Source organism: Astyanax mexicanus, chromosome 1, assembly GCF_023375975.1.
Source record: "Astyanax mexicanus isolate ESR-SI-001 chromosome 1, AstMex3_surface, whole genome shotgun sequence".
NCBI classification, from domain to species: domain Eukaryota; kingdom Metazoa; phylum Chordata; class Actinopteri; order Characiformes; family Acestrorhamphidae; genus Astyanax; species Astyanax mexicanus.
The window spans coordinates 78,515,260-78,531,187 of NC_064408.1; the positions used below are offsets into that span (position 1 = coordinate 78,515,260).

The window sequence follows — 15,928 nt, forward strand, 5'->3', positions numbered from 1 at the left end:
TCTGCAGTACAGTTAAAAAGCTCTGTGCTCGATTTTTAAATAAAAAGGGAATCGATTCTGAATCGTTCAATGTTAGAAACACGATTCGAGCTCAAATTTAATCTTTTCTGCACCCCTACTTTAAAGTATTCTTTTTTAATCATCCCACTCATTACTGCCAAATAGGGGGGCTTATTTTTGCGATCTACAGCACATCTGTCAATTGCGTATTGCGCAGCTGGATTTAGGGTGTGTCGGTGTCTTTGGAATCATGAGGACGCAAAAAATAAATCAATCAGTGTGCCAGTTGTCATAACCTTTAAGAGCCAGGTGCACGCTGACTTTGTCACATTGTTATCTTAAGAGCACGGTGCCTCTGTGTCTCAGTAAAGCATTCTGACCTGCACATTCACGTTCTAAAGGTACACCAGCAGCTCATTTATGGTAACAGCTTTATATAACAGCTGTTATTTTATTATTTATTATGTTTATTTTTGATGTAAAAGCTGGATTTGCATGCTGGAGTGCATTTATTTGTGTGTGTGTCTAGCGAGCGGGGTTGTATAAGTGCACGGCCTCCTGCATAACTAAGACAGAATTAGGCGACTAACTGCTGACTGTTGTCAGGGTTATAATCGGTCAGTGGCCCAGCTGAATTTCCCGCCACCAAGATAGAAATTCGCCAAATATTTACCTAAACACCTTATTTCCAGACCAGATCAGTGTAGATTTATTCCTAAACTCTATTGAACGTACTGCACTTTACCGCATCTGAGACAATGATATGCAAATCTGTGTACCTGGGTAGAAATTGTTATTTGTTCAGAAATATATTGGAATGACATTTGAATAAATACAAATAAATTAATAAAAATCACAATGTGGTGAAATGTTTTTGAGTCTCTTTTGAAGAGGCTTATTATGTTTTTGTTTGTCAGTAAGACTCTAGAAAGACAAAACCTGGGGAAGCAACACAAAAAAATCTGATGAACAACACTAAAAAAGACTAAAAGCTAAAATTTCTTCTGTTTGCTAACTGAACATATGGTGAACTGAACTGAACTGAGAGGATACAACAAGAGGGCAGCAAAACTATCTAGTAAGACTTTTAAATGAATTCAAGGTTTGTGTGTACTTTACAGATTCTATTTACCAGTAAATAAAAACAGAACTTATCAAAGTTAAGGAAAATAAGGCAAAATTCAACTTTGTTTTTTTTTTGTAGAAAATCAGTTAGTCAGGCTGAAAGGTGGAGGGGTGTGCTTTACAGTGTGTGGTGAGGTGCAGTGACATATTTAACCACCAGGGTTAAGTAGTCAAGGTGGCCTCCCTAAATATAAAGCGCTGCCAGAAACCCTGTTAATAAACCCATGGTCATAATTATTTAGCCACACATACAGAAGTAGTGATCTGGCATCTCACACCATGAAACCAGGCATTCTTCTGGTCATGTGATGTGTGACAACACACTGTTGATCTTGACGTTGACTACAGTGCCTCCACATATGGATTCATTGGTCATGAATCTCCATCTAAACAAAAGCAGGACTCGTCATTAAAGATGGCAGGTTGAAATATTGAGTCACTCCAATATTGCATTTGTCTTTGTCGCCTTGAAACACTTGTAGTTACTGCCTGAGACCTTTGAACAGTAATGTATATATTTCGCCTCACCAGCCATGAAAGCACTCCAGGTCCTGTTATTGCTCTCTAGCCCGGTGGAGAAAACACTACAACACGTACTACTCCAAACCGGTCGATGAGCGTGTCTGCCACCCCCAAGCTCTGTTGAAGAAAGCTGTGTTCCTCTTCATCCAGCGCCTGATTACATGCCCTGGTCCCGGCCTCGCGGCGACTGCAGGGGAAAACAGAGCCGGCTGCCGACAGCTTAACATCCAAATCAATAGTGATAAAATGCACACAACGCCACCGGGGATGGACAGAGATAGTGCAACATGAATGGCATCTCCTATCTCAAAGCCTCAGCTTAGCCCACTAAGGAGGGACCAGGGGAGAGGGGAAGCGACACATGTTGTTTGATGCTGTCTGCCGTCTTCACGCCTTTAGCGACTACAAACAATCTCAGTTGGCGAAGCTGCTGCGACTTCTGGAAGCACAAGCATACAAATTGTTGATTATAGCCAGAGGAGGCAGGAAGGAGTATGATTTGGAGAACTGTAATTGGAAGGAACGAGGGGATAGAGGAGCGTGAATGAGAGCCTTGTAGGGGGTCTTTTCTAAAACGATAACTCTTGGCACTAATATCCTTTTGTGCACCAACAACTGTGCATCATTGCCGGTGGGTTACGTATCCTACTTTCCACCTGGTGGAGATGAATGACTTTTAATGAACACGTCCCTGAGTCGTTTTACATCTTCTTAAGAGCAGCACTCCACTCTGCCTTGTGCCAGTGAGTCACTCTACAGCAGTGTTATCAGCAGCGTACCACTCCTTTCAGATAGAGCCATTTCACTGGCGCCATTCCACAGAACACTTCCACCACTCCCGATAGGCCACAGCCCAGTGGTAGGTCTGTCTCCATCAGCTTATCTGAAGGCCTCACTCAAAGAACACCAGGCCAAATGTTAACTAAAGCAATTAGCACTTTTGTCACTTGCGAAGAACCTTGGCGAAGACGGTCTGTAATTTGTGAACAAGGAATCTGTTGACCTCTCCCCAGACGTGATGATTAGTATAGAAGCATTCTGTGGCTGTGCTTAAAAAAGGAGAAAATTGCTGAGTGCAGATTGAAGCTGAAGAACAGTAAAAAGGACAAATAGGACAAAAAAGTTCCACTTTTAAGCTCAATGTTTCTTCTCCATGCTCTAAACAAAGGCTTTTGTTTTGCACCTGAATTTGTGGAAAACTGCTTTGTGAGCAGTGGCATTACAAGGGTTCCATTGTAAGAAGGGAATTTGGATATCATTGCAGTCCAATGAACAATAAGTAGCAACAACTTTACAGGAGAGAGATCAAACCCCCTTAAATTTCAATGCAGGTTAATGTAAAAATAGTTCATTTTTTAGGTCATTTTGAAGCATTTCTATTGTCCATTCGTCAAGACAATTTGACACAGTGTAAGGGACAGTTTGTAAGTTCAAATTCTGTAGCAAACTAAACATTTACAAAACTGCAGAGATTTGTTTTTCATTGGACAGCAACAAAATGTACGTTGGGCAGCCACATTCAGCCTGAAAAAATGGGTTGATTGCAACTTGCTGTCTGGTGTAAATTACCTGGGATACCTCAGGTAAAGTCAGGGAATCCCTTCAAGCAAAACCAAAAATCTTAAAACTACAGTTATTCTGCTACATTTATGTCATAATGGAAGTTTGTCACTGCAATTTTTTCAATTTAAAACAATGAACGCATCAATTGAGATACACTGTATGATCATGTCGCACAGCATTTGGACATTATATCACACTGAGACCACAAAAAGCCACAGTTGATCACAAGTGATGTAAAATTTACACAGGGAAAGTGAAACTAAGTCTTTTGTTAAATAAAATTCACCTGAGATAACACTACTATCCTAGCCCTGTACAGCTCATATCCTGCAGCTCAAAAACAGTGACTTTATGCAAGAGGGGCTACAGAGGTTAGTCTGCTGCTGGTAAAATAAATCCTACAGGAAACACTGAACTGTGTCAGTATTGCTCTATTAAAAAAAAATCAACAAGGGAGAAGTTTATCATTAATGATTATGGAAATGAAACAAAAAAATACAGGTATCTATACTAAAAGTACAGAAATCACTAACTAGGAAATAAATGGCACTGAGGATTATTGTTTCCAGCACATCGACTACATCGACTATCTACTTGTCGCTAATGGTCCTGGGCTGGGTTTTGTGTAAGCCTCTTAGCATCTTTCTCAATTCTTAAACAGATGAGCACTCTCCCTCTATAGTAGTTAAGAAGATCTTAACACTAAGAACCTTTTCAAAAAAAGGCCTGGAATATTGAATTGTGAAAGCTTTTACACTGAAAAAAATTATGCATAAAATTTACTTTAAAAAGTTTCGCAACTTTCTGCATTTGCTTTTTTTAAGTAAATTGTATTACAGATAAATTGAAGTAACTTAAACTCGGTTTCAAGACCTAATTGTTACACATTTGTTAAATAAGTGAACTGAACTTCAGTGAATCCTTTCTTTTAGTAAACTTTACTTAATTTATTTTTGCTGAATCAATTCTTTCTTTTAGTCACCTTTACTTAATTTTTGCATACAATATTAATATTATTATAAAACACACCTTTAAATATTACATAATCTCAAAGATTTATTTTGTAAACAGACCAAGTCTCACTGTCTCAACACATGGATGGCATGTAATAGTATACTAAAAAGAATGTATTACATGCCTTCTGTGTGTATAATGTATATATTATAATATGTTATGTATCATACATTATTTGAGTAATATTGTATAAATAAAGTAATTGTAATTAGGTAATATTGTATGCAGACATTAAGTAAAGGTTACTAAAAGAAAGGATTGATTCAGCACAGATAAATTACATAAAGTTTACTTAAAGAGCTTGACTGAAGTTAATTTCACTTATTTACTTATTCCTTGAAACCGAGTTGAAGTTACTTAAATTTTACCTGAAATTAAATTTACTTAAAAAAAGCAAATGCAGAATGTTGCGAAACCTTTTTTAAGTAAACTTTACTCTTTTTTTCTTCATTGTACTGGAAATTTGCATTTGGTGTAATTAACATTTTAAAAACATTAAAAAGTGTCTCACAAAACAAATGCCTCTTTATGCTTTATGATATGTTCGATCGATATGAGGTTAATACAACCGATAAAAAACAGTCAGTATGTGCAGTTGTTTAGGATTGGATTTGATCAGCAGGACAGATGCTGACTGAGGACTTTGTTGAGGACTATTTCAGGTCAATCAAATGTTTGACTTTTCTTCTCTGAAAGTTAAGAAACATTCATCGGATGCTAGAAAATGTGACATGAAAAGCGGCTCCTCAGACAGCTCTGACATTCACTGTCATCTTAAGCCTAGCTGTAAATCACGACCTCTGCATTCGGCACTTCAACAATGTGTTTCAGACTGACAGTATTGTCCTTCATCCGTACTTAAATGAGCGTTCATACAGTCCCTCTGAAGAATGCTTACACAATTATTCTTATTTATGCATGAAACATGAAAGATGCAGGACAAACAGGTTTTATATCACTGCAAGTGTGTGTTTTCCGTTACATTATAAAACAACCAATTATTGGTACAAATTTGAGCGTTACGGTGATGAGAGCATGATGAGTTCTCTTTCTCTGCCTCAAAGGACTTTGAAGAAGAGACAGCAGCAGATGTGGGTGGTTAGACAGCAAATACACCCTAAAGAGCTCCTTCTCAATCAAGCCCACCCTCGCAAACTTGATTACAACACGTCACAATGGCCTGAAACTGCCACTTACCAAGAGGAGGAAAGAAGTGAAGAGAGCTTTCCAGCTCTGCTTAAGCGAGGGTTAAGTGCCAAGGTCATTTGTAAGGAATGCAGAGGGACAAAAAGTAACAGTGAGAACACTCACTCATCACTGCTGAGTGATTCTGAAAATGAATCTCTGAAATGAAAGCGTGTCACTGTAGAGGCCCATCAGGCCAAGTCGTCTCTGAAGAGCAAAGTCAAAACAGCATAAAAAGGAGGCTGGTCACTGCAGAGAGTGAGTGCAGTCATATACAGATCTGTCACAATAATTACATTATCAAATATTGACTTATCGTACAATAAATCAGCATTACCTCAATTATTTTTTAAATTGTGATATTGTCTATTTTGTTTATCTGAACAGTAAACAGTATTTTAGCCAATATTTCAATAACTGTACCACCATACACACAGTGTGGATTGCATATTGGATATGGATTGGATACATTTTCCAAACTATGATTGATTAAAATTTTGTTTTTGTCTTTAAATTTATCTATAATTGCTTTGTTATTCTATTCAATCACCATCATATGTCATGCGGGCCAGAAACACAACACACAAATGCAGCTACAAATCACAGTATTTATTAAAGGGGTACAGCAAAAAAGGAGTAGTGAGGGACAGACAAGGTCGATAACAAAAGTGCAGCATAAACAAACAACATACTAAAAAATGGTCAGGAAGTCCAGGGTCATGAAAGAAATCAGAGAGCAGGCTAAGGTGAAGTAAAAGTAAACAAAAAGGTAGGTAACTAGGCAATCAACATAATAGGCAAGGCAAAGGGGAAGTAAAAAGTTAAATACAAAACAGATCTCCGACGGTAGACAAAACAAGAAAATGTGCTGTATGAGAGCTAGAAAACTAGATGCAATACTCGGCAGAGAGGGGTATATAAACATAGGTTAACAGGTGTATGTGATCAGTAGCTGGAAGAGCAGGAACGCAGAGTTTTGATGAGAGTGCAGGCTAGGAATTGAGGTCCAAAGTGACAGTCAGAGTTAGGAGCAGGAAGGTTGACAGCAGCAGGACTGACATTATGTTAGTAACATTTAAATGGTCTTAAAATGATAATAATATTGTTTATTGCAATAATTTCTAAGACAATAAGTGATTCTCCAGTACAGCTAAGACACATGGGTATGGATTTGCATTCTGAAAAAATGCATATGTGTATTGACCATAAAAAAGTAGTACTTGTTCATCAAATTAAACCGAAATAGATGTATAACATTGAAACAATTACCATTTTCACAAATAATAATGGCATAAACCTGTATTATTGTTTTGGTGGTCACTGTAATATTCAGCCAACAGCCACTCTCAGAAGCAGAGTAAGTTGTGACTAGCTCTTACAGCCTTCAACACTAAGGTCAGGCAAACAATATAATATACAGTAAATTACAAGTAACCAGATAGGGTAAGGTGGCTGGAAGTGAAAGACTGAATAGTGATGGTGGGTAGGGGGTGGGGGAGACATGCCCAGTTTGCAAATAGATAGTGCCAGAAGCCAAAAAAAAGGTATGAGATTTACTCATTAAGGATGCACTTGCCTAAACATAAGATACATAAATTCATCACCACACCCTGGAAAGGCCCTATTAAGCCCCAAAACCCTCAATGGCTAATAATATATATTCTGGCCTTGCCAGAATATACATTTGTGCAGAATGCACTGTGTACTGTGTAGATCATGTGTCATACCAGCACATTTTTTATATGTACAACCAACAGCCACTTAAAACCATGTCAGTGTGTGCAGGGCTGCTTTTCTGCATGCACAAAAAATGCTTGCTGTGAACAGTCATTTCCTCTTCACCCTAATGATTGTTGACAGGGTCAAAATCCAGGAATTGTGCAGTGGAAACTTAGTGTCAGATTCCTGGAACTACTTCTTGGCAGCCCATGCCTTATGATGCCCTGTGACTTGGAGTAATATCCTCAGGGAGTGTCCATTCAATTCATAAAGGCATGAACAGGGTTAAACTTGGTCTGAAACAATGTTCAGATAAGCTGTGCCTTTCACGTATGTCCTTCAAAGGATATTGGAGATCCTAATGTTTCACACGCTATAACATATCTAACACCTGGCAGGAATTGGATTTTTTATGTTGAGGAAACTAACTAACTGGCCTGTTATTAGTCCCGCGTATTAGGAAACTATGCAGGAGGAAGAGCGTTCTTTTATAAAGCTCCCCAACTTTGGAATAGCCTCCCTATTAATATACGGGACTCAGACACACTCCCAATCTTTAAATCTAGACTCAAAACATTTCTATTTGCTCAAGCTTTTGAGTAATGTCTCATTACAATTTTCTTCCTCTTACAGCTTATCCAGCATATATAAACCCTGTCCTAATCATCTGCTTTCTCTTTCTCTCCACATGTCCCGAGCTGCTGCTACCAGTGCCCATCCCACTCCAGCAGAGTTTTATAAAACCATTCTAACCCCTTTTTCTTCCCTCCCCTCTCTGTTCTCTCTCTCTATCTTTCTCATGTGCTGAGATGCCCGGCCGGTCTTCCTGGAAGTGTCCGTCTGTGGTTCCAGCTTTCAGGAATCAGCCCTGTCCTTCTACTCATCAGAATTATTACACAACCCTTCTAACTCCTGCTTTCTGTTTCTCTTTCTTTCCTTTCTGTTTTCTCTAACTATCTCTTTTACATGTATGGAGATGCCCTGTTCCTGATGTTCCCAGCCTGGCTCTCCACTGCCCGCTGTGTTGTTCTCCGGCTCTGCAGCCCTGCACTGATTACCATTAACACACTCAGTATCTGTTTCTGTATTAGCCATAGCTCTATAATTTGTGCCCATCACATTCTTATATTCATAAATTAGTACCTGTTATATTAGCCATAGTTCACATTAATTCTCTGTACTGTTTTGTTCTGTTATTTGTTTGTTGTTTGTTTGTACTGAGCAGGTCAACCCGAGTAGGATGGGTTCCTCGGACTGAGTCTTGGTTTCTTTCAAGGTTTCTTCCTCTTAAAGGGAGTTTTTCCTTGCCACTGTGTCACCATAAAATTGGCATCTCTGTGGTGCTGCTCATAAGAGGCGTGGACCTGTTTTACCTGTAAAGCGGCTTTGTGACAACCTTTGTTGTAAAAAGCGCTATATAAATAAATTGAATTGAATTGAACTAAAGAAAGAAAATTAAAAGATTTAAAATGCACCTTATATTGCAAAAAATATGGTATTTTCCTTTTTTTACAATAGTCACTATATTACCCTAGTTTAATGGTAGTTTCCATGTTTTATGGCCATTTTTCTTCCTAACAATCTTTTTAAAAAATCGCTAGTAATCGTTTGTCTCAGTAGCTAGCTAGCTAACTTTCCCTTCCACCTTAAATGGTGCAACAGATGGCAGAGGCTGCAGCATTTAAGGTGAAATAGAAAAATAAAATAAAATACAAGCTAATAAAAGTACATTTCAGCTTCCCATCACAGAAGAATTAAGGATACGAAAAGCATTTATTTGCTGAACCACCTGCCCCCTTTCTGAAGACGTATAATGTCCTAAAGTTAACTAGTTAACCAGCGATTGGTTGCTGAACTTTAGAGCTCCGCTGCTAGTACAGCAGCCTGGTAGGGTCTCCTATGGATCACCGTTTGTAGCCTGGTAATGAAGCAGTGTTATTTATTTATTGTTCAATGGCAAATGTCAAAACCTTAAGAGTTAGTAAGAGAGAATAAGGATTTCACCCGTTGTAACTCTGTAGGGATACAAAAGAGAACCTGAAAGCACCTGAAATCTGACAGATAGTGCATTCTGAGGTGACATGGCACAAATATTAAAATTGGATGTGATTAGCCTGTGTGCAAAAGCATCACCATTGTCCCTTGTTCCCTAGATCCACAGCATTGCTGACCACTGAACGTTCTTTTTTATTTATTTGTTTATTTGACAGGATCTGTGCTCATTATGCAACAGAAGAATTACAGTAAATGAGACAGAGTTAGCTGTAAAGGCTTATTTTTATCTGTAGTCCCTGGCCAATTCTTAAAAAAGCAACCCAAAATTCATCAAGAATATCACATACAGATAATATAAAAACAGAGAATTTGCTTTTTTTGTCTAATTACCTGTAAAATCCTGAAACAGTTGCACATACAAAGCTAAGCACTATCTGAACCATTTGAGAGATGTAGGAGTAAGCACATCTTACACCAACAATCATGCCATGACTAAAGTCACTATAGTTACTATACTCATTTTACCAATCACAACCCTCAATTGAAAAATAACTAATATTAGAAACACCACAATCATGTGCCATATAGTGTAGAGCAATGTACAGTTTGAACAATAAGTGGAGTGTATCTAATAAACAGGCCCCTTCGTTTTTATAACCTCATGCCATTCATTGTCTTGTGGCTTTTGTTGTCCTGCAGGAGCCATGGCCCAATCGATGCTGTTGATGCTGTTGATTTTCCCCAGCCGGTCACTGATGAACGACTCTCAAGTTCACCTCCCCAATCATACACCGACGTGACCTGCATTTCTCCATCAGACAACAGCATCACCACAGCCGACAAACAATGAGCCAGTAATGCAGGAGGAAAAACAAGCTGTACTCCTGAAACAAAATGATAATTACTGTTTGTTATGTTCTGTATCCCTTCCATACAGAGCAAACCAATACAAGGAAACACAAGAATAGGTTTTAATATGTGTTCACTGAAAAACATCTTTATTTTGGCCTCAACATGCGATGTTGAGTCATAAGCAATTTAATACACTGCATTAACTGCACTCAGCCAGAAACATAAACCACTGTATTAAATCACATTAAATTATATCTAAACCACAAGGTTTTCACATGTAGTGTCTAATATCTAGTGTTAGGGTCCACATCATGCTTGTTTGTTTAATATAGCATGTACACACTGTTAAACCTAAGACAAAAAGTACATTTTCTAAAGCAGATATGTGCTATTCTATGGATAAACCTTTATCTATTTTTGCAAATGAACTAGCCCATTGTAGCCAATTATGCATTTTTGTGTTGTGTTTGATGTTACAAAAATAATGCATTTACATATATCCTCTTAGTTTACACTACCTTATATTATACACTAGTGATGCCTCAAAACATGGAGGGTGAAGACTAGCACATGCCTCCTCCGATACATGTGATGCCTATCACCGCATCTTTTTTAAACTACTGCTGATGCAGCACTGCTGAGTAGCATCACAGTGCGCTCGGAGGAAAACGCAGCGACTCGGTTCAGCTCACAGACGCTGATTGTGCTGATCAACATCACCCTTTAGAGTGATGAGGGGAGAGAGTGCCATCTACCCACCCAGAGAGAGCAAGGCAAATTGTATTCTCGCAGGGCTCCGACAAATGATGGGAAGCTACATGACTGGGATTCGAACCTGCGATCTCCCGATCATAGTGCCTTAGTCCCCTGGACCACTCGGAGCCCCCACCGCGATATCTTGAGTTAAAAAAAAAAAAACACTTGAAAAGGCCAGAGTGATAAAGAACAAAAAACACTGCAATTCCCAGAACAACATGCAAATCCAAACACTACTTGCTCATAGCTTGCAGCTTTAGGTTTCTAGATGAAACTTTGCACATGAAATGCTAAGCACCATCTGAACCATTTTAGAGATGTAGGAGTTAGCACATCTCTCGCCAAGAAACATGCCATGACTAAAGTCACTATAGTCACAATACTCATTTCACTCATCACAACCCTTAATTGAAACAAGGCCATTTGTGCTCTCTCAGGGTTCCGACAGCTGATGGCAAGCTACATGACCGGGATTCGAACCTGCGCTCTCCCGATCATAGTGCGTTAGTCCTCTGGACCACTCAGAAACCCAACTGAAATTACTTAAGTTAAAAAAAAAAAAACACTTGATAAAGGCCAGAATATCATTGCAAGAGAAAACAGTGAGTGATAAAGAACAAAAAATGCTGCAATTCCCAGAATAACATGCAAATCCAAACAATACTTTCTCATAGCTTGCAGCTTAAGGCTTCTAGATGAAACTTTTGCTAATTAAAAGCTAAGCACTATCTAAACCATTTGAGAGATGTAGGATTTAGCATACCTCACACCAACAATCATGCCATGACTAAAGTCACTATATATAGTCTCTATAATCATTTCACCAATCACAACCCTCAATTGAAACAAGGCCAATTGTGCTCTCTCAGGGTTCCGACAGCTGATGGCAAGCTACATGACCGGGATTCCAACCTGAGATCTCCCGATCATAGCATCTTAGTTCTCTGGACCACTCGGAGCCCACGCCACGATTTCCCACGCCATGATTTCAAAATCATTATTGTAATCATTGTAAGACATTGCAACTTAAGGCTTATAAATGAATCTTGTGAAATTTGCTTTCATATTAGATTCATTGATCAACATATACTGTGTTAACCTTCATATATACCTGACTATATAACATGTATTTTCCATTTAATACTTTAGTACAAATGTTTTTCGTATTGTTAGATCCCTGAATACTGAATTTGGTTTTAGCACCTAAACCATAAATGTTTTGAAATGTCCTCAGGGAAATTAAGTCAAATGTGAAAAATATATATACACTTTAAACAAAATGGCCTGCAGCAGAATGCTGGTTTTCTGTGAGTGGGGTCCAAGCCTCCTCTGTGGGCTCTTTTCACAGCCACCTGGCACTGCAGCTGGGATATAAAATGAGTCAGACTGCAGGTGAGGGATGAGCTCGACTGAACTCAATCCTCATCAAAGAACACCTCGACTAATGTACATGTCAGAAGCAGCTGTCCCAACACTAACTCTCCACCTGAGACTTCAAGGCCTGCAGATTTCAAAGCCTAGTGTAGAGTGTAGGATACTCTCAGAGAGCTCTCAGCTCACAGACAGGTAGAGTTTCCGACCTCCCTCTCTCACTCCATTACTCACTCTCTTCCTCTGTACCAAAAATACAACCCCTCTGTGTTAAAATTGAACTCGCTGTTTTTATCACATGTAGCTTTTAGACGGATCATATGGAAATTTGTTCTGTTCTGGATGGATGCACTGTAACTCCTAATAAGATCAGTGTAAATGGTTGGGTCTAAATGTAAAAGTCTAGGGGGGTTATTGCTATCTTACACCACGCCAACAGTCTATTTTCATGCCTTGCACCTGCGCCATTTAAGGCTAATATACGTTTTGGGATTTAGGGCCCTCTCTGGTGAGAATGGGTAATTGCAGCGAACGTGCGGAAGAATCATTTTAAATGGGGCAGGTGTGATGTGGTCTCCTTTCAGACATATCTGTCAAGTTTTGGATTTAAAAATAAGGGAATTTTTCCGACGCCTGTTTCGACCCATCTCACCAGCCCAAACGAGGTTTAGTATCATAGTATCATAATAAACAGTAGTATGTAGCAATTAATATTATATTATTTATTACATTATATATTATTATGTAGTATTTTTATTTTAATACTATTTTGTTGTGATCAATGGTGTTATCTGCAGTCATAAGGAGTATGTGTAATATTATACATAAGTACATAGTGTGTATGAGCATGTATCATCATAGTATAGTGTTTTTTTTTTTTCTTCTTGCATCCATTTGTTGTTCCAGGGTTGTTCCTGCTGTCGCCACTAATCTTGCGAGAACTGAAACTTGCAGCAGCCTTGGTGGCAGTTTTTTATACCTTCTCCACTCAGAAATGTCTCTGCAGTCTCTGCAGTTTAGAAACAAAATAATACAAACTAACACTTTAAATAGCGACAGATTTTACACCACGCACGCAGGCATGTGCAACACCAATATACAGAATAACTAATATATATAGAGTACAGAAGTATTTACCCACCCATCCAAATCACTGAATACAGTTGTTTCAAGCACTTCCATGTCCACAGATACACAAAACCAAAAATCTAGTCACGTAGACTGCTTTTACAAACATTAATAAAAGAACGGGTGGCTCTCAGGAGCTCCAGTGTGGTACTGTGTTAAGATGTCCAGTCGTGAAAAACAGTTAAAGTGACTGAGAACACCACAATCATGTGCCATATAATAAGAAGAGATTATTATCTAATAAACAGCGTAAAATAACTGAGCGAGGTCAGAGCGGATGCTGAGGCACAAAGCGAGCCAACTTTCTGCAGAGTCAATCACTACCAACCTCCACACTTCATGTTGTCTTTAGATTAGCTTAAGAACAGTAGAGTGTAGAGATCTTAATGTTAAGGGTTTCCAATGCCCAGCAGCTCCATCCAAGCCTCACATCACCAAATGCAATGCAGGCAAGTGGATACTTTTGGGAATATAGTGTATTTCGTTGCTGTCCTATGAAAAACACTTCAAAAACTCTCCATTTTTGTCGATTTTTAGTTTACTGCATAATTTGAACAGACAAACTGTCCCTTAAACTGTTTCAAAATTTCTTGATGAACAGACCAATAGAAACTCTACAAAATGACCTGAAATAAACTCTTTTTACATTGACTTCCATTGAAAGTTTACAAGGTTTTTACTCTCTCCTGTAAAGTTGCTGTTTTGGAGATAAGTGTTTTTCATTGGACAGCAACTATTTATATACATATACATATACAGTTGTGGTCAAAAGTTTACATACACTTGTAAAAAAACATAATGTTATGGCTGTCTTGAGTTTTCAATAAGTTCTACAACTCTTATTTTTCTGTGATAGAGTGATCGGAACACATACATGTTTGTCACAAAAAACAGTCATAAAATTTGGTTCTTTCATAAATTTATTATGGGGCTGCTGAAAATGTCACCAAATCTGCTGGGTCAAAAATATACATACAGCAACATTAGTATTTGGTTACATGTCCCTTGGCCATTTTCACGGCAACTAGGCGCTTTTGGTAGCCATCCACAAGCTCCTGGCAAGCTTCAGGTCGAATGTTTGACCACTCTTCTTGACAGAATTGGTGCAGTTCAGCTAAATGTGAGGGTTTTCTTGCATGAACCCGTTTCTTTAGCACTGTCCACATGTTCTCAATGGGGTTTAAGTCAGGACTTTGGGAAGGCCATTCTAAAACCTTAATTCTAGCCTGGTTTAGCCATTCCTTTACCACTTTTGATGTGTGTTTTGGGTCATTGTCTTGTTGGAACACCCAACTGCGCCCAAGACCCAACCTTCGGGCTGATGGTTTTAAGTTTTCCTGCAGAATTTGGAGGTAATCCTCCTTCTTCATTATCCCATTTACTTTCTGCAAAGAACCAGTTCCACTGGCAGCAAAACATCCCCAGAGCATAATACTACCACCACCATGCTTGACAGTAGGCATGGTGTTCCTGGGATTAAAGGCCTCACCTTTTCTCCTCCAAACATATTGCTGGGTGTTGTGGCCAAACAGCTCAATTTTTGTTTCGTCTGACCAGAGAACTTTCCTCCAGAAGGTTTTATCTTTGTCCATGTGATCAGCAGCAAACTTCAGCCGAGTCTTAAGGTGCCTTTTCTGGAGCAAGGGCTTCTTTCTTGCACGGCAGCCTCTCAGTCCATGGCGATGTAAAACACGCTTGACTGTGGAGACTGACACCTGTGTTCCATCAGCTTCCAAATCCTTGCAGACCTGCTTCTTGGTGATTCTTGGTTGACTCTTGACCATCCTGACCAATCTCCTCTCGGCAGCATGTGATAGCTTGCGTTTTCTTCCTGATCGTGGCAGTGACACAACTGTTCCATGCACTTTATACTTGCGTATAATTGTCTGCACAGTTGCTCTTGGGACCTGTAGCTGCTTTGAAATGGCTCCAAGTGACTTCCCTGACTTGTTCAAGTCACTAATTCGCTTTTTCAGATCCACACTGAGTTCCTTTGACTTTCCCATTGTAGCTTTTGTAGCTGAGTCTAATCACTGGGTCAAATGAGCCCTATTTAAATGGGCTCATGAGAAGTCAACAGCTGTAGTCAATCAGAATCACTTACAAGAAGTGAAGAGGCCATGACATGAAGCTAATTTGATTGACACAACTCGCTACATCACCAAAATTGACAAATTTTGTTGCTGTATGTATATTTTTGACCCAGCAGATTTGGTGACATTTTCAGCAGACCCATAATAAATTTATGAAAGAACCAAATTTTATGACTGTTTTTTGTGACAAACATGTATGTGTTCCGATCACTCTATCACAGAAAAATAAGAGTTGTAGAACTTATTGAAAACTCAAGACAGCCATAACATTATGTTTTTTTACAAGTGTATGTAAACTTTTGACCACAACTGTATGTATATGTATATAATACATATACATTTATATACATATATATGAAGTGTTTCAGTCTGGACTGTTTTCAGGGCAGTCAATCAAATATGACTTAAATACAAAAACAACCAAAAATATCGCTTCATATTATAATATTTATCTGTTATTTACTGCATATCACTAAAATGCAGTTTTCTATACATTTCTGATTCTCACCAAACCACCACATTCAGTGCTGAATTGAGGACAAAACATAGAGTTAGTCATTTGGAAAAGTATATTTTTTTCTTTTCTTTTTTGAAGGACTCCTTCA

General features: G+C 38.7%; 1 protein-coding gene and 1 long non-coding RNA gene across 2 annotated transcripts in view; one reads left to right on the plus strand and one right to left on the minus strand.

Moving 5' to 3' along the window:
- LOC111189610 (uncharacterized) overlaps positions 1-10,241 on the plus strand; it is a 29,798-nt gene extending 19,557 nt beyond the window's left edge. Inside the window, exon 3 of the long non-coding RNA XR_007440764.1 lies at positions 9,823-10,241. This is a non-coding gene — a long non-coding RNA (uncharacterized LOC111189610). The remainder of the gene's footprint in view (positions 1-9,822) is intronic.
- Positions 1-15,928, minus strand: part of rgs6 (regulator of G protein signaling 6) — a 142,608-nt gene that overhangs the window by 29,554 nt on the left and 97,126 nt on the right. The window lies entirely within an intron of this gene.